A 22,775-nucleotide genomic window follows, 5' to 3' on the forward strand; every position below is an offset into this window, starting at 1 on the left:
AGGAAAAAAAGCGGAAATTGAGAAGTGTTATTTATCACCATACTGTTTAGAGATAGATAGATAGATAGATAGATAGATAGATAGATAGATAGATAGATAGATAGATAGATAGATAGATAGATAGATAGATAGATAGATCCCCATCTAATGTGTGTGACTGTAGGGCTAAAGTGCTTTGGCCTCCTTGCAAACTACACACTCTAATACCCCGGTACTGTTTGACATTTTCACTAATAATAAACCAAAGGGACAGACATTTCTTAGGCAGGAATCTGTGTGCGTCACTCCCTCAGAAACAGGATTACAGCAACTGATGGAATTATCATATTAACAATAAGACCTTTCCATTATAATGCTGTGCTATTGTGCTTCAGATGCGGACAGTAAATGCCAGACCAATTTGACAGACGGGGGAGAAGCTGAGATAGATGCCTGACAAAGTGAAAAAATGAAATGGAAAAATTAGCAGAATGACAGTGATTGTGATCTAAGGTCTCTGTTTTAGCATAAACTGCACAGCAGATCAGTAGTGCTGTGTTGGGCTTACGACATTTGAGACCCATTTTAAAAGCTGTATTTTTATTAATTACAAATAATATAATAATAGCAAATGCTTACATTAATGGGAACGATGTGTGGTCAAAAGGAAACGGAATTTTACAGTGTAATTCAGTGTGCTCTTGTTTATCTCTTCACGAGGAAGACTCAGTGAATGTTCAACATGCTGCACTCTGGTTTGGACCTTTTCTTGGCTCCGTGCCTCATGAGTGTAATTTGGATGAGTGCAGCTCGCTTGCCTTTGGGCTCATTAACAACAATATAAACAGTAATTACTGTGATCGCCTAATTAATTCGTTTAAAAATGCTGCACCGCCTAAAAGACATGAGCAAATCTTTTCTGCAGATAACAATTTTACAGAATCATTGTTGACATAATTAGCAATTTCTCTGTTCCAAAATACAACCAGAATAATTAAAAACTTTTTTTTTGTCCTATTTTACACATTTACTCTTTTATTATTCAGATTGCCTCCGCTTTTCTTTCCCTTTTCACTAAGCCTGTTTTCTGTGCGTTATCCTTCTCTGATCCCGTCTCTGTCTGCATGGCAGCTCCGCGGTCCTGATAAATGTAATCCTCCCCTCTGGACGCATTCTTTTGTTTTTGGGCCATTTCGAGGCTCTCCTCTGATCACCAAGCCCTACTTATTATAGAATTCTCTGCCTTCCTTTTGTGGGTTTTGTTGAGGTAAAGAATGGTCATTTGGCCCTCAATTGTCCAGTCATTCTATATACTGTATTGGCTAGTTAATTGTGATTAACAGTAATTAAGATTAAGCTGAACAAAAAGTGGATTTGTTGTGGCTCTGCACAATGAATGACGAAATCTTTACATTTCTTCCACCACACAGCCACATTCTTTTCTCTAAAGACAATGTTTCAATTAAACCATCAAGCAGCATAGATATGTTCCATGATAACTAGTTAGTAAAAGATCCGCTCATATATATGAAATTAGCACATTCATGTTTTGTGTTCATGAAAATCCCAACACACTTTAAACATTTAACATATATCAGATTCATTCAAAAAATATATATTTTATATCATAAAATAAAAAATAAAAAAAATGTGTGTAATTGAACACACCTGATGAAAAAAGCACATGGTGAGAAGCATATGACAGAGTGGTTTATGTCACAGGCACAGTCCTCTGACCCTTCAAAACCCCAATTAGCATTCCTGCAGAATTTATTACCACGCCTGGCATCACTTTTTGTTGATTACCTCTCTACTCATTAAAGTGAGAGCAGATTTATAGACAGATCTGACTGATGCATGGGTGAAGTGGGGGGTGGGTGGGTCTCTCACTATGTCAAAATGCTGATCCAAAGCAGTGTGGTTGGTGTTTTAAAAAGTGCCAGAGATTAATAAGCATCGCTATTTTGATCTAAACAGAGGCAGGGGTTATATGGGTTAACCTGCTTTACCAAAGTAGAGACCAGTGACGTATCAGCAATATCTGAGGTACAAAATGCCTCTCATCCACACACACGCACACGCACACACACACACACACACACACACACACACACACGAGTGACAACACACATGAGTGACAACATTTGTAACTGTTTTCTTCATGTATGTTGTGCAAAATCTATGGACATACATGTGCAGCTAAGTTGGTCTTAGGCAACTATTACAGTAATTCTAACTGACTATATGCAAAGACAAATGTCTGCAGAACAGGATGGATGCAATACAATAAAATGAATGAATGCATGAATTATTTAATTCATTCTTCTTACTTTATTTTGGCAGGTCAACTTGTATAAGATGAAGTGGCATGCAGAACATGGGAACATAACGTAAAGCACAGCATTTGAGCACCACCTGCTGGTGTAATACACAATACCATGCCCTGTATTTACAAACCGTTTGATTCAAAATTCTAAGCACATTTGGCGGCCGGTATCCACACTCATACTCCTCTACACAGGTATTAAACTGAATACTACAGCAAACTATACATAATAATTCAAAACTATTTTCTTAAGGCAAAGCTATTCAGCTGTTCTGATTTAAATTGCTCTTCTAATGTTATTGTATTTTAATGAAACATTCCTGTTGACTCATGCTGTGCAGCTGTAACATAAAATGAAAGTATAGAATAAAAAAAAATAATTGACAGATACTCAATATTAAGACTCCTTAATGATACCAATCAGGAGTAATATAAAATGATCAGGACAAACCCAACTGAGCTCTGTTACTTTTTATTAAGAAATGTTAACAGAGGCTCTGGCCCCCTGACCCCTTGGGCCCCTGAGCCTTTGCCCGGCATATATATATATATATATTTATTTATTTACACAAACTACATTACATAATTGTGTAGTGCTTGTAGTTAAAGATCCCATGACATGAAAATTTCACTTTATGAGGTTTTTTAACATTAATATGAGTTCCCCCAGCCTGCCTATGGTCCCCCAGTGGCTAGAAATGGTGATAGGTGTAAACTGAGCCCTGGGTATCCTGCTCTGCCTTTGAGAAAATGAAAGCTCAGATGGGCCGATCTGGGCTTTGCCAGCCCAGAGAATTTGGCCCACCCATGAGAGAGAGAGAGAGAGAGAGAGAGAGAGAGAGAGAGACATCATGGCTTTCAAACGAGCAAAGTGGCAGTTGGTCAAGGCCACACACCCCTCTCCTCCTCAATAGCTACAGACACAGAAATGGCACATCTAAGGAAAGCTCATGGTGGGACTGGCTCTAGTGGCTGTAAGAGACTTCAGATACAGTATTAGGGGACCACTAAGGTCTATATAAAAGAGACTTCAGATACAGTATTAGGGGACCACTAAGGTCTATATAAAAGAGACTTCAGATACAGTATTAGGGGACCACTAAGGTCTATATAAAAGAGACTTCAGATACAGTATTAGGGGACCACTAAGGTCTATATAAAAGCATCCAAAGAGCAGCATGTCATGGGACCTTTAATGTAACTGGAATTCAGACAGAGCTTTTTCTTTCTAACAAATACTGGAAAATCCTGGAAATTTGGCAAGAACAAAAGTCATATAAAGACAGGCTATGCCAAAGACAGGAAAACTGTATTAGTAGAGAGGCATGTACACCAACATTGTCCAAGTTAGATCAGAAAATAAACTGTAGTATACTTTCACCAGTACCCTACTACACTTAGCAAAACTTAAGTCATTAAATGTTAAATTGGTATAGGTTAAAACGCCCTACCTTCCCTGGTTGTCCACTAGATGACGGTAGAGTCTTATAATGAAATGATAATGTAATTCAGCTCGAGGTGGCTAGAGAAGAGAAATAAGACAGAACTCTCACTCTGCTCTTTTTTCGATACCACAAATGCACGCAGACGCGGATTTCAAATAGCCTGTTGCTTCCAGGGTGGATAAATAAAATGTCGAGTTTTGTAAAAACAACTAGGCCTACCATTTGTGTCATGTTTTATAAAATGTAGAATGGCAACCGTTATGTCCAGAGTCTGGTTATGACTCGTCCGACGGCGCATGCGTCATGACAGACGTAATTTTGCAGACCGGAAGATGAGCCTGTTTTCCTTTCACGTAGCCCATCTTCTTTATATCCTATCTTTGATCTAACTAGCTACACTCTGACACTTGTTGGGGTCGGGGATACATGTGTTTCTGAGTGTTGCTCTGCAATCTACCGAGTTACCGGCAGATTAAGAAGCCACCTCTGGTGACATTTCTCATTTAAGTGGTACGTCTCCTGTTTGCGGTTATCTATTTACAGCATTTATAGCATGTATAGCTCTTATGTATGTGTTTCCTCTTTACAGACCCTCATTTAGACTTAAAATATAACGTTAGCTAGCTATGTTACGCTGTGGTAAACTCTGTTGTAACTGTTACTTAGTGCATCTTCTTTAACTTACCTGGTTAAAATGTAAGCAGTCTCATGAAATATCCTTCCACATATACTAACGTTAGCGTTTATAAAACGTTTAGCTAGCTAACGCTACTTATTCCGTTTTTGTGTAGCAGCTTAGGTCAACATAAGTTAGTTGTAGCTTTGCTTTGGCGTATCCAAAACCGTAGCATTTTAGCTGTCTATGCTAGTTGAGCTTTGTATAGTAACCCCACTTCTTTCTTTGGCTCCGTGTTGATGCCACACGGTTTTAATGTTCCGCGGGCTTTTGTTCCATCCAGTCTTACTACGTATGTCATATTAACATGTATTATGCTCTCATTGTTGCGTATTTACAAATGCTCTTCAGATTTTCGTAGGTTGTGCATTGGGCGGATACAAACTACAACAACAGAATCTCATAACTCATAAACTGTTTCCTGTGCCTGGGGCAGAAAGTTTAGAAGGGTTAGGTCATAATATATCCATTGGTTTAGGTTTGTTTTGGTGTTGTTTTTAACGTATGTAAATAAGGAATTCCCAACGGTCAAGATCATGAACCCATTTTCTTAATCACAGATATGAACTGAAGTGTAGTCTGGTTAAATGCACCCCCTTAAGAGATTTAGCAAATCTCTGCATTACAGAGATTTCTCACTTATGGCCAAGATACAACTGACAACAAAAGGTTCGGCCATAATCCAGTAAAATATAGAATATACAAACCTAAACTCTGTTTAACCATTTTTTATATCGTATATTTATATTATATTGTTATATAAATTCATCAATTGTTATGCAATGACATTAACTGCTTAGATTAGAATGCATTGCGTATATTACATTAAGTACTGTACACTAGAGCTAGAATGATAAATCTGCCACTCCGACATCTCGGCCAATATAAGCTTCTTGCAAGTTTATTGATATCTGTGTGTATGTCTGTTGATAACTAGTCTCGCTTTGCCAGATCCTCCTCCAAAGCATGTTTAAGGAGGGTCTTGCTACTCCTCATAGCATTCGGGGATGGGGAGGAAAACGTGCTCTGGTTTATTGGCATTTCTTTAAACCAATCACAATCGTCTTGGGCTTTGCTAAGCACCGGGAAAAGCTGTGGTGCTGCTGTAAAATAGCCTAGGAAGGAACTTGTTTTGGTGGAACATGTAGAATAGATAGATTAAACTTTATTGTCCCCAAGGGGAAATTTGTCTTGGACATACTGCTACAATCTGTTAGTTTGGCTATCACCAGACCAAGCTCAATCTTTTAAGATTGAACATTAGTTTGGGGAGTCCGTCTGTATCTTCTACTGCACAAGAGGCAAATGACTCTATGCAATTGGATAGTCTTTCAACCAATCAGACCAACGATCCGGGTGACGTAGCAGCGACAGCGGCATCGATGGGTTGCTGGACTTCGGTGGCCGTTAAGTTGAATGTAAACAAGAAGCTGCTTGGTCGCTTCTCTATCGTCATCGTGTTAAACCCGCCAATAGCGCACCAGGTGGATAAGACGGCTTGTGATTGGTCCCCGCAAAATTGTAACGGAAGTAGGATAGATAAACGTAGAGGTTTCCAGCCTGAGCTGCAGGGAGAAATGAAATTGCTGGCAGATCGGGCTGGGTTTACCCAGTCTAACAATCTGTTGCTTCACAACACAAACATTAAAGGTCCCATGGCATAAACATTTGACTTTATGAGGTTTTTTAACATTAATATGAGTTCCCCCAACCTACCTATGGTCCCCCAGTGGCTAGAAATGGCGATAGGTGTAAACCGAGCCCTGGGTATCCTGCTCTGCCTTTGAAAAAATGAAAACTCACATGGGTTGATCTGGAATCTTCTCCTTATAAGGAGCAAGGTTACCTCCCCTTTCTCTGCTTTGCCCGCCCAGAGAATTTGGCCCACCCATGAGAGAGAGAGACATCATGGCTTTCAAACGAGCAAAGTGGCAGTTGGTCAAGGCCACACCCCCACCCTCCACTTTGCCCCCCCCCCTCTCTCCTCCTCAATAGCTACAGACAGAAATGGCACATCCTAAGGAAAGCTCATTGTGGGACAGGCTCTAGTGGCTGTAATTCTGCACCAAGGCTGAATTTTGGGAAAGAGACTTCAGATACAGTATAAGGGGACCACTAAGGCCTATATAAAAGAGACTTCAGATACAGTATTAGGGGACCACTAAGGTCTATATAAAAGAGACTTCAGATACAGTATTAGGGGACCACTAAGGTCTATATAAAAGAGACTTCAGATACAGTATTAGGGGACCACTAAGGTCTATATAAAAGAGACTTCAGATACAGTATTAGGGGACCACTAAGGTCTATATAAAAGAGACTTCAGATACAGTATTAGGGGACCACTAAGGTCTATATAAAAGAGACTTCAGATACAGTATTAGGGGACCACTATGCCTATATAAAAGCATCCAAAGAGCACCATGTCATATTAAAAATACATTCTAAAATCAACATAAATATTAAAGCTGCATGCAGCGATGACGGGCACTCGCTTCTTACATCAGAGGGTACTGGCAGACGCAGCATCACATGTAGACCACACATTCTAAGTTTCATGTAAATCGGAATAACTTTTGCCAAGATACAACCGTTCATGTTTCAACAGCCACCTACATGAAGTTGTTCCTCCATAACTTGCGCATTGTTTTAGCTATCAAAATTATTTTGATAACTTTTAGTCACGAGGGTCCACCGAGTCTATATCCAAGTTTTCGTGCAGATTGGACTCCCGGCCCAGGAGGAGTTAGACAAAGTATGTTTCCTACTTGTGGCTAATTAATAAAAAAAATTCAAACAGCCCCATCTAATGGTCGATTCACTCTAAATTTGGCATGGATGCTCAAGCCCCTATGCCGAACAACTATGTCATGTTTGGTGTCAATCGGAATAAATCTTGGTAAGATACGCAACTTCCTGTTTCGACAGCCCCCTACAGGAAATTGGTCCTCTGTAACTTGCGCATTGTGTTAGCTATCAATATTCTTTTGATAACTTGTTGTCACGAGGGTCCTCCGAGTCTATATGCAAGTTTTCGTGCTGATCGGACTCACGTCCCAGGAGTAGTTAGACAAAGTAGGCTTCCCGTATGTCAATGTTTTGCTGATTAATTAAAAAAATCTAATAGCTGACTGCCGCCAAGTTTGGCACAGATGCTAAACCGGCCATGAGGAACAACCTTGTCAAGTTTTGGTGCAATCGGAATGATTGTTGCCAAGATAATGCAACTTCCTGTTTACACTGATGCGCACACACACACAAACACACACGGTGGATGCAGAAAAAACCGGAGATGAGATGACATGATGACCTAAATTGAGAAAAGCTGCGCTCGTTATTGTAAGATCAATGATAAGTTAAAGTCCAATAAGTACTTTATCGAACCGTATGAATGTGTGTCCCAGCCCAGGTTAGGAAATTAACTAACAATGTACAGATCAACAAGCCACTGACACATATGTTCAAATTTGATTCATTCAATAAATTATTGTTTTTTTGTCTTTAACGAGCTGAACAAGAAAGCAGTGGTAGCACCCCCCTGATGGATATGCAAAGTAAATTTCATTCTTTTAGTCAAGCTAACCTGTTCGTTAAACTGAGCCACAAATGAATGATACTTAGCGGTTTCTGTTAGTTTTTTTAAGTAATGCATTTAATTTAATGTTTAGGAAGAAGAAAAGAGAAAAACAGTGGAGGAGGGTGCCTTTGCCCTACTCTGGTGGTTCTGTGGAATCATAGTTACTTTGATAGTACAGGCTTCCGGTCAGGCCTGGGAAGTTTGTGCACAAATAAGAGTACAAGAGTGTACTTAGACTTAATACATGTAATATCCCAATTTTTTAAATTGGTTGGCTTTATTCAACACTAGGGTTTAAACTCTTTTTACATATGGATTATGCAAGGTGAATGAACTTCTACAATGGGTTTCATTGCAAATCCAGTTGGCGATTTAACCTTGCAGTGCATTACTAGCTTGGTTATTTCTGGTGTTATCTTCTAAATTATCTTTTGTTAAATGTTTCTCGTGCTTGTGATTTTTTTTGCCAGCCGTACTAAATAACCTTAGAAAGCGTGGAGTAGAGTAGTCAGTGAGCGTCTGAGCAACTTTAATGGAGAAATTAAACAGAGGCAGTAATAAGAGCCAGCCGTACAGTAGGCCTGCACGATTCGGGGAAAAATATGAATCATGATTTTTTAGCTTAGAATTGATATCACGATTCTCTGCCACGATCTTTTTTTGGCACCTATAGCACATAGCGCATCACCACAAGTCTGTAAACATAGAGGCTTCAATGAAAAAAGAAAATGAATTACATACTGGCCATAGTACAGTAGGCTACCAAAATTAGTGACATATGACACATTGAAGTAAATAGGGCCCTGATACAGGCTCTATCTGAACTTGAACATGTCTTTACATAATTAAAACATGTTAATGTTTCAATAAATTAATTGAAGGAGATTTTATAACAATTTATCGTGCAGGCCTACCGTACATTAACCTCATCTAAACTTTGCCCTCAGTCAGGGCCGGTTCTACCTAGGGCTGCAGCTATCGATTCTTTTTGTAATCGATTAATCTAGCACTTTATCGATCGATTAATTGATAATTTTTGCGTTTTTAAACAACAAAAACTAGGGAAAAAAGCAAAATTTTCGGAAAAAAGCAACATTTGTATTGCCTACATTGCTTACAATATCATCTCTCAAAAAACTAAACATATTAAGTGCATTTAAGTGCCATATTACATTGTTTTTAAATAAAACATTTTTTTTCAAATGATATCAACCTCAAACTAAGGCATACATTAAACATACACAAGAACTACAATTATTATTATTCATGCTTACACTTATGCTATTAGATCGTTGATCAGCTGTAGAGAGAGAGAGAGAGAGAGAGAGAGAGAGAGAGAGAGAGAGAGAGAGAGAGAGAGAGAGAGAGAGAGAGAGAGAGAGAGAGAGAGAGAGAGAGAGAGAGAGAGAGAGAGAGAGAGAGAGAGGCGCGCTCTGGCATGTGTCGCCAGCAGCAGACTGAGCCGCGCGTCTGTGCGACAGTAATAATGATCCGTGCAGAAACACCGTCCGTCATTTTGCAGCGAGAATTTTTTGTAATCGAATTATTTGAGGAATCGTTTCAGCCCTAGTTCTAGCCCTTTGGTTGCCGTAGGCGAGATTGAGTTTTTTTTATTCTCCTTTGGATCAATGTTTCTAATTATATCTGAGTCCGTAGCATAGGCATCATTTCCCTCTTTTGCTTCTTTTGTTGAGGAAGTAACCACCTTAAATGTGCATATTAAGATTATTCACCTGAATGATACATGAATTCATAAATGAATTAATAAGCCCCTGTTTGAGCAAGATTTCAGCTCATGTTCAAAACTTTTTGCACATTCAAAATACAGTATCTGTGTTCTCTGAGGTTTGTAGGAGTCGTGATATTGTGAGAAAAATAAAGTGATAATACAATAGACTATTACAAGAATAAAGTCACTATATTTCAGAAAATAATCCACCTGCACCATAGTCTGCTGTGCATTACGTGATTGCTCTGCTGATACGGTAGATATCAGACAGACACAGAGCCCCGTTTGAGACACTGGTCTCTGAATGAGACAGTTTAGGGAAGTGGCTGTAGGCTACGCTGCTCTAGCCTCGTGAGACCATCCTGATCTCGCAGGCTCCAGTTTTCCCCTCGCAGATCAGTCTGGCATCTTGAGATAGAGAAAATTTGGAGCCGTTAGCCAAACGACCGGGCCAATCAGCGTTGTTTTTGAGGTGGGTTAGGTGGTGATAGACAGATGGTTTATCCAATCAGCTAACCAGTATTTTCAGACAGCGGTAGCTGCTCGCTAATGCTTTTTTTCTCTTGGATCCTTCTTTTGGAATATGGTCCGGGAACCTGAAATGGTGTCTTTTATTCCTATATTCTCGTTACACAAACGGCAAATATCCTTTACCGACATGTTTCTTGCTTGCTGAGCTAACGAGCTATGCTTTGCCTGCAGCAGCAGGGGCGGGTTTGTGGTTGTATTTTCATACGCTTTGTGGATCTGATTGGTTGGTTGATTTGGCCCGTCTATCACCAACATAGGTGATAGACAGATGGTTCATCCAATCAGCTAACCACTATTTCCGCCCCTTCCCAAAAGTTCTCCAACGGAAAGTTCCCAGATGGATATGCCGAGCAAATGCGAAGCAATCCATCTGGCAGAGTCAGGTTAACGCTGCTCTACATCGGAGGTGGGAACACAATACTACGCAGAAATAGGGACACATCTGCCGCAGCATGCCCACAGCAGAGCGCGTCCATTATAAACCTGAAGCTGCACAGACCAGGGAAGGTGCGCTGCAGCAGCTCCGTGTCTGTGCCCCTGCTCGTCTCTATTTTTACAGCGAGAGTGGACACCAAGTGACGCACAGGTCTGCTTCAGAGGTCCGTGTGTTTGAGTTTGACCGGTAGACTGGAAACGTCGCGTAATGAAAGGTTGACAAGTAAACGTGTGGCTGAGGGGGCGCCCTAGGATGATCACGTTTAATAAACACGTTTTATTTCGCTTGTCGTTCTAATTCTATTATAAATGGGAAGTAGACCTAAGGGCGACACGACGCCCCCAACACTTTTGACACCCTAGGCAATCGCCTAGGTCACCTATGGCAATTGCCGGCCCTGCCCTCAGTCAGTGTTTCCTCTGACCCCATGAATGCTACATGCTACACGTCTGGACCTCAGTCACTGATATACAGCCACCGACTGACCTACTCATTAAAGTTTGTCAACACATTTATAGATACAAACATATACAGTACACTGCAGTACATATTCACATGTTAAATACAGTAAGTGCAGAAACACTGATTGTTTTGCTGGTCAGTTGAATACCAGTGTGACATCAAGTCTGGCGGTAAAACTGAAGTTAAAGAATTTGTCTCTTTTCATCTTTCCTCAGGTGCTGTTGACTTTTAGGTCATTGGTGGATAAGGAAGGACACGTTAAGCCAAACTCTAGACGGAGTGACCCAGCTGTCTGAAACCACTTACCTGGGCTGCAGGCGTCCACACGTTCCACCTGGTGAGTGACAGAACTACAGCAATTGAACTAATTATTGCCAATGTTTTATAGCTATAGTCTGTAGATATGAGATAATGTACATAAGTGCAGGAGTGTGAACATATCTCATCAGTGTTTAGACATCAACCGTGGTATTATAAAAAAGCTGCATACATTAGAGATTCTCTGGGGCATCCAGCAGAGAAAAGCTTTAGTTAACACTGTAGTCTCAAAGCATGGGTTGGAACCTATTTCTTGCCACAGTCCAAATACATCCAGTTTAGTTGAATTGCCTACAGGTGTCATGTCTGTTTAGTGCCACCCCTATGATCGACTGGCTTCTTTCCTAATGCTTTCCTAGTACATCATCACATACCCTTCACCATAACTAGAGATTGGCATGGGGCACTTTCAATAAAATCATCTCTCAATGCAAATCAAACCAGCTATTAGGCTAACCGACAAAAAACCATGCCAATCTCTAGGTATGGTGAAGGGTATGTGATGATGTGGGAACTATTTTAATTCCAAAGGCCAAGGGAACTTTATCAGGATGCATAGTATCCTGGATCCATTTAAAAATAAAAATCTGTCTGCCTCTATGGGAATTTAACATAGGGGTGTACTTACTCTTGTTGCCAGCGGTTTAGACATTAATGGCTGTGTGTTGAGTTATTTTAAGGGGACAGCACATTTACACTGTTATACAAGCTGTACATAGTGTAATTTCTTCAGTGTTGTTCAATTAAAATATATAATGAAATATTTATATTATATAGCTCAGATTCTAGGAACACTCAGGTTTTTTTTAACATTAAAACATGCAAACATGTTTCTACATTTGTCCTTCAGTTTTTCCTGGATGGATAATTAGAATTGTTGGCATTCCTTGTTGAAACTAAGGACACAGCTATACCACCGATAGCTGAGCCCCTTGTTCATAGTAAGAATGTCGATGAATCAAATTATGGGCAGATTTTTTATTTTTTTTATGTAGCAAGTACAAGTATGTCTGCTTATTGGCAGTTACTTTTAAATATTGAGACTGGAGAGGTTGAGAGAACTTGAGGAGGACAACATGAAACACAGGCCAGATCTGAACCCAGGACGTCACAGTCACATGGTATGTGCCTTTCGATCACAAATCCACCGGGGTGCTCCATATAAAACAAACTTGAGAACAAATGCTGAAACTACTACTACTACTTCTACTATTTCCATGATGTCCTGTGAAGAAGAAAAATAACTCTCTGTAATATACATGTCTAGGCATGAAATATCCTTGAAGCACTCGTGTGCAGACAAATATCACAGCATCCCACCCACCCTCAGCGTTCAGAGCACTGGGATTATTTTCCCGTGTCTCTGCTCAGCTCAACACGAGTGGCTTAGTGGCTGAGATCAAACAGGATCATGAACTGTCAGCCTCATGCTTCCCACGGACACGGTGGTGACATCTTGAACAAGGCAACATGATGTCCTGCCAACTGCCTTTAGGAGAAGGCCTAGCACTAGGGATGCAAATTTTAAGCAATTTCTGTAATCAATAGTTGGACGTCTTAATTTATGAAATACATTACATGTTTTTCATTAGAAAACCGTTTTAACCACTGACATGAGACTGGGCTATATTAGGAGTTAAAGGAACAAGTAAAAAGCAAGTTACTTGAATGATAAACTAAATAACACCATATTCTGACTTCATTTAAAAATTGCGGAGGTCTACAGACCTAATCGACATGGACTGATGTGTTTTTCACTTTAGCTAACGTTAGCTCAACTGGACGGATGTCCAGGGGACAAACATTACTGTCGCTCCAACTTCATCTGGGCATTTACTGCCACTGCTAAAATGCATTTATAATGGAGCAGGAGACTGTCACTAATACACTCCCTTTTGTGTTGATTTAGTTGGAAGTATGTTTAATTAGAGTCCTGCTCTCTGAAGTTAACCGTGCAGCTGCTTCTGTTCAAGATGCTAGTTTAGCATTAGCATTAGCCTCAAATAGCTAAACCGCACCGCACTTAGCTTGTTTCCTTTAATATCTGATGACTCATTTGGGTCTTTTTTGGATTTATTACAGCAAATATATTACATATTGGACCTTTTAACGTTGTTAAGTGTTTGTTAGCTTGTTAACATTACCAGTTAGCTAACGTTAGCCTGTTTAATGTTAACGGTAACGTAAAAATGTTTTTTTAACGGTAACGTTACAGTTAACACATAACAAGTCAGCAGCAGCCAACGTTTGCATTTACGGTGAGTGCACTGGTGATAATGTTACGTTTATACAGTATTTATATAGTCAAAACTCTGCAACAGTTCAAACATGTCACTGAGGTTACCACTTACCACACGTTACGTACTCACTCTTCATCCCCTATGGGACATAAGGCTGCAAAGAGATCTCTTCATTGCATTTATTCCTTGGCAACATGCACATCTCCCTGTGACAAGTACATCTTGTCCAGCAGGTCCTACAACTTTTAGAAACACCAGCTAGCAGGGCCGTTTGTAGCTTTTTGGGCCAACTTCTTCTTAAGGAAAGCACTGTTGTTGCCAACACCTCTAGTCTCTAATCTTTTCAGATGAATTTCAATTAAAAGATTGATAATTCATCATGTAATCATTGTCAAAACATTCAAGCGGACCAGACCCAAGATTTTATTTTGAAAAGTAGAATCTCTGGGACAGCACCAGCTGGGAGGGCACGAGACGGGAGGTCTCCAGGCTACAGCCATACTTGACTTGGTTCTGGAGGCTCCACGGTGGCCCTCTCCCTCTCCACGCTGCATTTCTTTGGCCGTATACTCTGAGGCGCACACTGAGAATTTTATTGCTTTAATTTACTATATTTACAATCAACACTGATTGGACATCAGTATAAAATGTGTTGAATTTTCCCTTTAGGGTTGTTATCATGAAATATGGTATAATTTAATCATAGTTAATGTATCTTGTTTCATGTTATGCAACATAGTGTATAGAGGGATTACCTAAAGTGAAATGTACCCATCATGTCTCATGTGTGTCAGAGTGAGCCTGCAGTCCATAGATGACTGACTGATGACATCTGGCCCTGGGACTGGGCCAGATGCCATTCTGTGACCTGTGAGTCATCACAGCTACGCACTGCCAGCGTGTCTGATGTGTTGGATCATAATAATTAACATTAAATGTGATGATACACTAGTAAAATCTCTGCAGTCTGCGGCACACACAGGCACTGGTGGCTTATTCTATGTATGTGCATTATTGTAGTTTAGACTTTTTTCACCTGTTTCTTCAATGTTTTTCAGTGTGATAAAGCAATGTTGCTCTCTTAAACAAATGTATTTGTATATAATATATATATGGATATAGTCTTTACCTAATTATTTTATTAAAGGGGACCACAGGGACAAATTCAAGCCAGTCACTAAGTGCAAGTGTTAATTAAGATTCAAGAATCAATACTTTATTGCCATACAACTCTGTGCAAGTTGCTAGGAATTTGCTTCAGTGTGCTCATGACAGGACATCAACACAATGAAACAAAAAAAAATAGAGCTAATATATACACATATGGTATCCCACATGGGATCACACTTAACACAGGCAGATACAAAAGGGGACACCAATCACTACATACCTGGATGAAAGTCCAGGAGGCTAAAATAACAGATGTCAAGTTTAAAGTGACACGTTGCATAGGAATGCATAGCGCAAATCCACAACTTTGCAATAAATAGATAAAATACCGCTAGTATGGGTGGCATAAAAAGTAATATTAGAAAACCGGTGTGAAGAGATGTACAATTTATACAGGCACCTTAGGGGAACCTTTTTTCATGAGGTGCTGGTACAGAGATGGAGAGCTGTTTAGAGATTTAATGGCTCTGCAGTATGTGCTGTTGAGAAAGCGGGAGGTTCTTGTCTTAAAAGCTCTCAACCTTCTCCCTGATCACCAGTCTGTTTGTCTGTTATGCCTAGTTAAACCACATCCCTCTGCAGCCTCTTATTCAAATGTCAGCTGTACACACCAGCTGGTAGTTATAGCTAAACTCTGTCTGCCTGGTTGTTATAGCTAAACTCTGGTAGTTATAGCTAAACTCTGTCTATCTGTCTGCCTGTCTGGCAGGCAGGCAGGCAGGACCTCCCTCAATTAAAGTGATGGTTCGGAGTAATTTCATCCTAGGCTGCTTTGTACTTTGACCTCGAGCCAAACACCGCCCCATTAGCTTTTTCCCACTTGTTACAACATAGGTCGAGTTGGCGTTTTCAGCTAGTTAGCTTAGTACAGGCGCTAATGGATCCAGAGTTGTATCTCGTAAATAACCCCACTAATAATGCGCAGATTGATACCAAACGTCCACACTAGTACAAATATGTTATTTACTTATAAAACGAGGCATTAGAAAGTTTGTAACTACACCAGAAGTATATTTAAATAACACTTGCCTGAGAGATTCTCCTCACGGCTGCTATTGTGCAAGATCACGCACAGAGCACAACATATATTGCCGGAAGAGACTACCAAGCAGGAAGCTAGAGAACAGCAGAAAAGATCAAGAAAATGGCAGAGTCAGAGGTGAGCATTCGAACGCGACAATGAGTGGCTCAATTTCGAAGGTCGACCGTACCTATTTGAGCCTGAATATACAGACGAGGAGCTACAAGTAATGGAGGAGAATCGGAGAGCTGCAGAAGAGGCGGCGGAGATCGCGGAGGTCCCAGACACACCTAACAGATGTGCAGGCGACTGGTGGTGTAGCTGTGTACAATGTCAGCCCATTGCTACAGAGGAAGAGTGTTTGTGTTGTCGGGAGTCGGACTTGTTTCGCCAATGCCTCGAAAACTCCGAGGCATGCTGTCTCACAGCAATGGATGACTATCCTGCACTAATAAACCCCGCTTTTGTACGGACATTTTTTAATGTACCCAAAATCAACTGGAAGAGAAGACCTGCAAAGTAATTACACAAATACTTATTTTCGTCAGTGCTCTAATCAATTTTTGTGAATCGCCAAAATTACAGAATATGACTGTCCCTTGATTGCTCTTGCTTTCTTATTTCCACCCCTAGACAGTGTAGATTGGTGGCATATCGGATCGTCTTGGAGTGGGGATTACAAGGTGAGCGTCTGGGGCGCAAGGAGAGGAGAGTCCTGCCCAGTCGTGTGGTGACCACAATTAGGACCAAGTACTCCTCCCCAACCGGCGATTACAGAGGTTTTCAAGAAGCAGAGGAATTATTGAGAATTCTCTGATTTTGCAAATAATGTTATGTAAATTTGTACCATAGTAGAAGGATAATGACAATTGTGAAGTTATAAATAAAAGTAGTTGGTAAGATGTATAAAGACTCGTTTATTGACAGAATTATATACAGAACTACATACAAACACAGGAATAATAAATCAAAACAATGTTTTGAGCAACTGTCGTCCACAACAAACAAGAAAATTTCACTGGGACTTGAACCGAGATGTGGATTGTTTCAACAACTCTGACTTGTCAGGCCTAGGCACAGGGGCAATGTTCTTTAGAAGCCTTTTCCGGCAAGGCGGAGGACGGGGCCAATCTTCAAGATTACTCTCATCCCTGATCTTGAGAGTGTGGTCCATGAGCTCATGGCGGAATAGTTGCACACCTCTCTCATACACTGGCCTAGCAATTAACTGATGACTGGCCTTTGAGTAGGCAAATGCAAATTGCGGTTGTCCTATAAAACAAAATGTAATAACAAATTAGGTAATAACACAGTGTAGGTGTACATATGGTCAACCATTTGCACAAAGCACAAGAGATGTATGTATTTTTTTTGTTCTGTAGCTGACGTTCCAAAAATCACTCAACTTCACTTTCAGGTCTTATTCAGATCATTTTAGAATAGCAGAGATTTTATTAGAAGATGTATGTCTTTACCTTGCTTTGTTTTGGCCTGCTCCTTGCCAACATTGGCGTTGTGGTCCATAACCGCAAGTTGGGTTCTGGCCAGCATTGCGTCATATGAAAAGTGAAGCCTTTTCTGCGTATACTTCAGCATTGATGAATGGAAAACTTCCAGGGACCCTGTGTAGGTGCAATGCAACCCCATACAAATATTAGCCATAAACGTGATAACATACTTTTAAATGATAGTTACAGGAGCCTCTTTACATTGTATACCTAAATGTCTTAGAGGGAAAGTGCAGCAATGCTTCTGTTGCAAAATAACTTTTGTCATAAAACAAAAAATTGAGTTTAGGGGGGAAAAAATATTTTGTAGACATACCTGTGTGTTTGAACAGTGCCATCTGCCGCAAGTCTCGCAGTATGTTTTTTTTCTAGGACTATACTTTTTAAAGTCCGGTATGCTGGGGAATCCACGGTCATCCACCTTTTCCTCTGTTGTTCATTGGCTGTCAGAGGGGCATGATGGCACGTGTGTTGTATGCCGGCTTCCTCCCATCTGTGTATGCCAACAATGTGTTGGAGCAGGGATTTCCACCGACGCACACACTCCTGGAGGGGATATAGGAGATAATAACTGAAGATTTACCTGATTTGTTTTTGTGCAATATTTGGTCCTGTAGCACCACTGCCAAATGATAATAGAGTTGTTCTTACCTCACCATCTCCGTGACTGGAGCTACAAGACCAGTATAAGTGATTACTTATAGACTTCAGCCAGGTCAGTAGGTCTTTGTTTTCCTTCTTGTTTGCTGCATTGACTAGCTTCTTCTTGACACCTAAATGAAAAAACAAGATGCATTTATTACAATCAGAATTTTACCAAATGCACACAAGTGAGAAAACATGGTGTGATATTGTTAGTTCTTCTGGTAGGCATTACACTCTTGTTGACATGCCATGCATCAAACTCATGGTGAATGTTGTTGTAGGTCTCCCTCATTATTTTGCATATAGATGGTGCTCTATCAGTAGTGATGACACCGACATCCACATCCATGGTCAGGAGATGATCGAGGCCTCTTTTGAATCCCATCGCCTCCATGGCTACTGAGCTGGAAGCCTCCGTAACCTATGGAATAACATTTTCAGAGTTGACCCACCACAAATGCTGTGAAGCAATCAAATACCCACAACTTTTTGTTGATCATTTAATTTAGTAAATTATTTATGCAGGTTGGTTTACCTGAACTAATTCAAAGTGGACGATCTCCTTTGTGGCATCATCCATGAAGGAGTAAGTCGAATACTTTGCACTGAAACCTATAACAAAAAAGTATTAACATTAATACAGATGAAAGAAATATAAATGTTTTTCTAAAGTTTACACACATTAGTCTAAATGCTTACCAGGGCTGTCGCACCGCGCATCTCCAGCCAAGGCAATTTTTTCTTCTGTGTCAGCGAGTTGTTTCAGGCGTTCAATAACGTGGTCCTGCTGATTTTTGTATGCATGGTTTATGACTGGGATGAGATACTTCGACTGTACAGAGTAGAACTGCGTTTTGCCAGGGATTTGGAGGTTTAGAAGAAATGCCCAGTCTCTTATATCGGTATAAGTGGCTCCGGTGAATAATATGGCGGCAGAGGTGAGTAAATTATTTCTGCCCATCTTCCTCTGGTCTGGGCATGATTGCCATAAACCATTGTGCCCTTGCAGGCAGGTCCAGTGGATTTTTAATTGGCTACCGTGTTTGGTTGATTTCCTCTCTGCCACGGGCATTCCACAAAGGCAGCAAGTTTGAAACATTTGCATTATGCTCGATTCATCCACTATCCACTTTCTCTCTGACCATCCATTTATTGAGCCATGGCTGGATGTAGAGGCCGAGCCGGAGTCTGATGGGGAGTTGGTGGCTTGTAGCTGTCGTCTTTAGGGTCATCCTTTGGGTCGTCTAATTGCCATTCTCCAAAACTTGTACTCATTTCTTGAAGAGAATCCTCTTCTTCCTACGAAATGACAGGGATAAAGATTGTTGAGTTATGACGAAAGAATAAGGTTCCACTTCAGACTTTTAACAGTGTAAACAAAGTTTATATTTAGGCAGGAGAGAAGCACATGATGCACTCACTTGTGAAATGATTACAGTACCAGCATGAGGGAGAAGGCATGATGCTGATGTAGCCCCCAATTCCTTGCAATGAAAAACAAATTCAGCATACAGTAAATTTAGTGATCAATTAGAGTGACAACACCTGTAATGCAAATCTTGTGTAGTGTATTAGTTACTGTATTACTTTTATAGCCAGTATTACCTCAGAAAGATTCCATGTTGGAGGGCGGGCCATGTATGTGCCAGACAGAGAACGCTGGGTACGTGGTCTAACCACAGCTAGTTCTGGACTCGTCAGGGTTAATGGTAGGCCAAAGGACAGGCTCTTGGATGTGGACTGTCTCACACTGGTGTCATGGCTCTTTGTAGGGGTAGATTGAGGTAGTCCAATCACGTCTGACACGTCAATTACCACCTGACCAGACTGTTGCTCTCCAGCCTAAAATGTGGAGGACATTCAACACAGCAATGTATTAGAAATAAAAAATTATTAAAAAAATTGACGTGCTATTACAGGACACAGTTATTGTGCTATGCCAACATAATATTTCTTTATGTCCAACACACACATTCACCCCCACCCCCCAACCATCAGAGCTTACACAATAGATCAGGATTGGTCTACTTCCCTGGACAACAAAATAAGCGTGCTTGATTTTTCCAATGATTCCAAAAATAGACAAATCTACAGTTGTGAGGACATTTTGAATATGGTAACGCAAAAACTTTCGACATTTTAAATGTTACTTGTGACTGCAAAAACACCCGGTATTTCATTATGCCCCCTCCCCCAATGTACCTATACATGAACACGTTATCAGCCAAATACTAGTCAACTTACCTCTACTATGGCCGCTGCCGGTGGTCCCACTCGTGTAATAGCGTTCCTTTTCAGAAGAGCTCTAGTTGACTTTTTGGGGTCCTTGACTTTACTTGGATAATAAAAGTTGTCATCATAGAAATGTCTGCTACAGACACGGTAGCGCTTCTTTTTTAGCGTCTCGAGTGGCGTTGTGATGTCCATTTTGAGAACGACAAGCCACTGTTGTAGAAGCTCCGGGTCTTTGTATCGAAACGGCAGATCATAGAACGACTCTGGATGGAACTTTTTAGCTTTTAAACCGCAGCCAGGATATATACAACTGTGTGGCATCTTGTCCTATTGCCTCACGCTGCAGTAGCTGCTTCTGCTGTTCACTCGCTTCTTGATTCTCCTTTAGCAGTAGTCTCTTCCGGCAATATATGTTGTGCTCTGTGGGTGATCTCGCGTGATCTCGCGCAATAGCAGGCGTAAGGAGAATCTATCAGGCAAGTGTTATTTAAATATACTTCTGGTGTAGTTACAAACTTTCTAATGCCTTGTTTTATAAGTAAATAACATATTTGTACTAGTGTGGACGTTTGATATCAATCCCCGCATTATTAGTGGGGTTATTTACGAGATACAACTCTGGATCCATTAGCGCCTGCACTAAGCTAACTAGCTGAAAACGCTAACTCGACCTACGTTGTAACAAGGGGAAAAAGCTAATTGGGTGGTGTTTGGCTCGAGGTCAAAGTGCAAAGCAGCCTAGGATGAAATTACTCCGAACCATCACTTTAAGGTCCAATAGAAAGACAGAGACCAACTGCCGGTGTCTAACAATGTGGTGATGGGCTTTAGAGCCTGAATGGAGCCACATTTCTTTTCACTCATACGCAATCAGGCTTTCAGTAGATTCTGTAGTGCATTTGGCTGTTTAAAGTGAAGTAAAAAATGCATTTCCACATTGTTAATCCTATGTCCCTATGTTAATTGTTCATCTATCTCTTGTTCTATGCCAAATATATGTAAAAGAAAATACAATTTTGAGCATTTCAACATTTGTTTCAGTATCTCACTATGGGACACGCTGTCCCCCAGAAGCTATATCACACCACGCCAGTCCTGTCAGACAGACGTGACGTCTACCACCGAAGGAGGGTCTTCCTCCTGCTATAAGTGCTTGTCGTAACGTATCCTCCTTAGTCTAAAACCTCATCTTGCTTCTAGAAGCTAACTCTCGGACAGCACGTGTAGCTTACAGGCTAGAATAACGGTTCACAGAGCAAGCTTAACACTCGGTTGAGGAACGCTACCTAAAACACTGCGAAGCCATCTGAGTTTAGTAGCTGGGCTGTTTCCAAACAGTAGCTACTCACGTTACAGCTATATTTGCTGCTTACCGGAGCCTAAATTACGTCGGAACCTTACCTCAACATTGATAAGGGCAAGCTACCAACCAGGGCGTGCACATGCGGACACCCATTATGTATGCTCAGCGTGCCCAGGACCGCAACATGCCCAAGCCGCGTTAGCATCCCAGCCTGCTACAAGGGGAAAAGGCTGCCTAAGGTCAAGTACCCAGCAAAACGGCAGCTGCCGGTTTTTCCTGAGTGCCTGGAGGAGGCTATCCTCTCATGGAGCAACCCCCTCTCTGCCAAAAAACCCATCCAGGGAGGGTCAGCGTTGGACTGAAAATGACATCTGTGGGCCTCACTCTGTACTCCAAAGCAGATTGTTTTCAGTCATTGCTGATTGAAAAGGGCTACAAGGCGGTGGCTATGTTTCTGAAGACACGGATGGCCTACCAGGCTGAATTAGAAGACATTAGAATATGTCCACATCGCCCACCCCAGGAGGAACTGTGCATGGTACCAGACCTCTGCCTGCGCTTCCACAGATGCAATGTCCAATCCTCTGGAGGCGCAATGGCCCTGATGGTAACTCAAGAGAGAGCTAGATAGTTGAAAGGCTTGTTTGACCCAGCAGTAGCTACAATGCAGCATTGTTGCGAGGAAAAGAGAAGGTGAAGCACTACAACTGTGTCTCACCAAAAGATTGCCGGCACCCAGGCAGACATTTTCACAAGCCATGGCCCACACGGCGTATCGCATCCCCAAGCAGCAGCCCTAACCACCACAGGCGAGCGCCCAGGGTCAGAGCAAGCCGCTTGAACTGAGAGGTACGTGAGCTAAGAAACCCTTTGCCCCCAGTGTGACGCCAGGGGGCCCCTCCTACCACCGCAGGGGCTAACAAAAAGAGGCGCGCCACCTGATGCGCTGTTGCTCGGGGGGCCCAACCAGACACCTGCATCATTCTCCCGGGATTGTGTTCTGTTCCTAGGAAGGTTAAAGAGGGCATGCTCCAGGCCCTCCAAGAGGTGTGCAGAGGCCATGTCGGCACTCACAGTTCACAGCCACGCAAAAAAGGAAGGCCAGTCCTGCAGAAGTGGTTGTGACAGTGTTGACACAGTGTTTCCCATTGGTTGAGAATTTACTTGTGGTGGT

General features: G+C 41.3%; 1 protein-coding gene across 1 annotated transcript in view; it reads left to right on the top strand.

Moving 5' to 3' along the window:
• The first annotated feature begins 4,119 nt into the window (after positions 1-4,119).
• LOC114557751 (neurocalcin-delta A) overlaps positions 4,120-22,775 on the top strand; it is a 97,349-nt gene continuing 78,693 nt past the window's right edge. The window contains exons 1-2 of the mRNA XM_028581402.1: positions 4,120-4,260; positions 11,377-11,498. The gene's annotated coding sequence lies outside the window, so the exon portion shown is untranslated. The remainder of the gene's footprint in view (positions 4,261-11,376; positions 11,499-22,775) is intronic.

This window comes from Perca flavescens, chromosome 6 (genome assembly GCF_004354835.1).
Source record: "Perca flavescens isolate YP-PL-M2 chromosome 6, PFLA_1.0, whole genome shotgun sequence".
NCBI classification, from domain to species: Eukaryota; Metazoa; Chordata; class Actinopteri; order Perciformes; family Percidae; genus Perca; species Perca flavescens.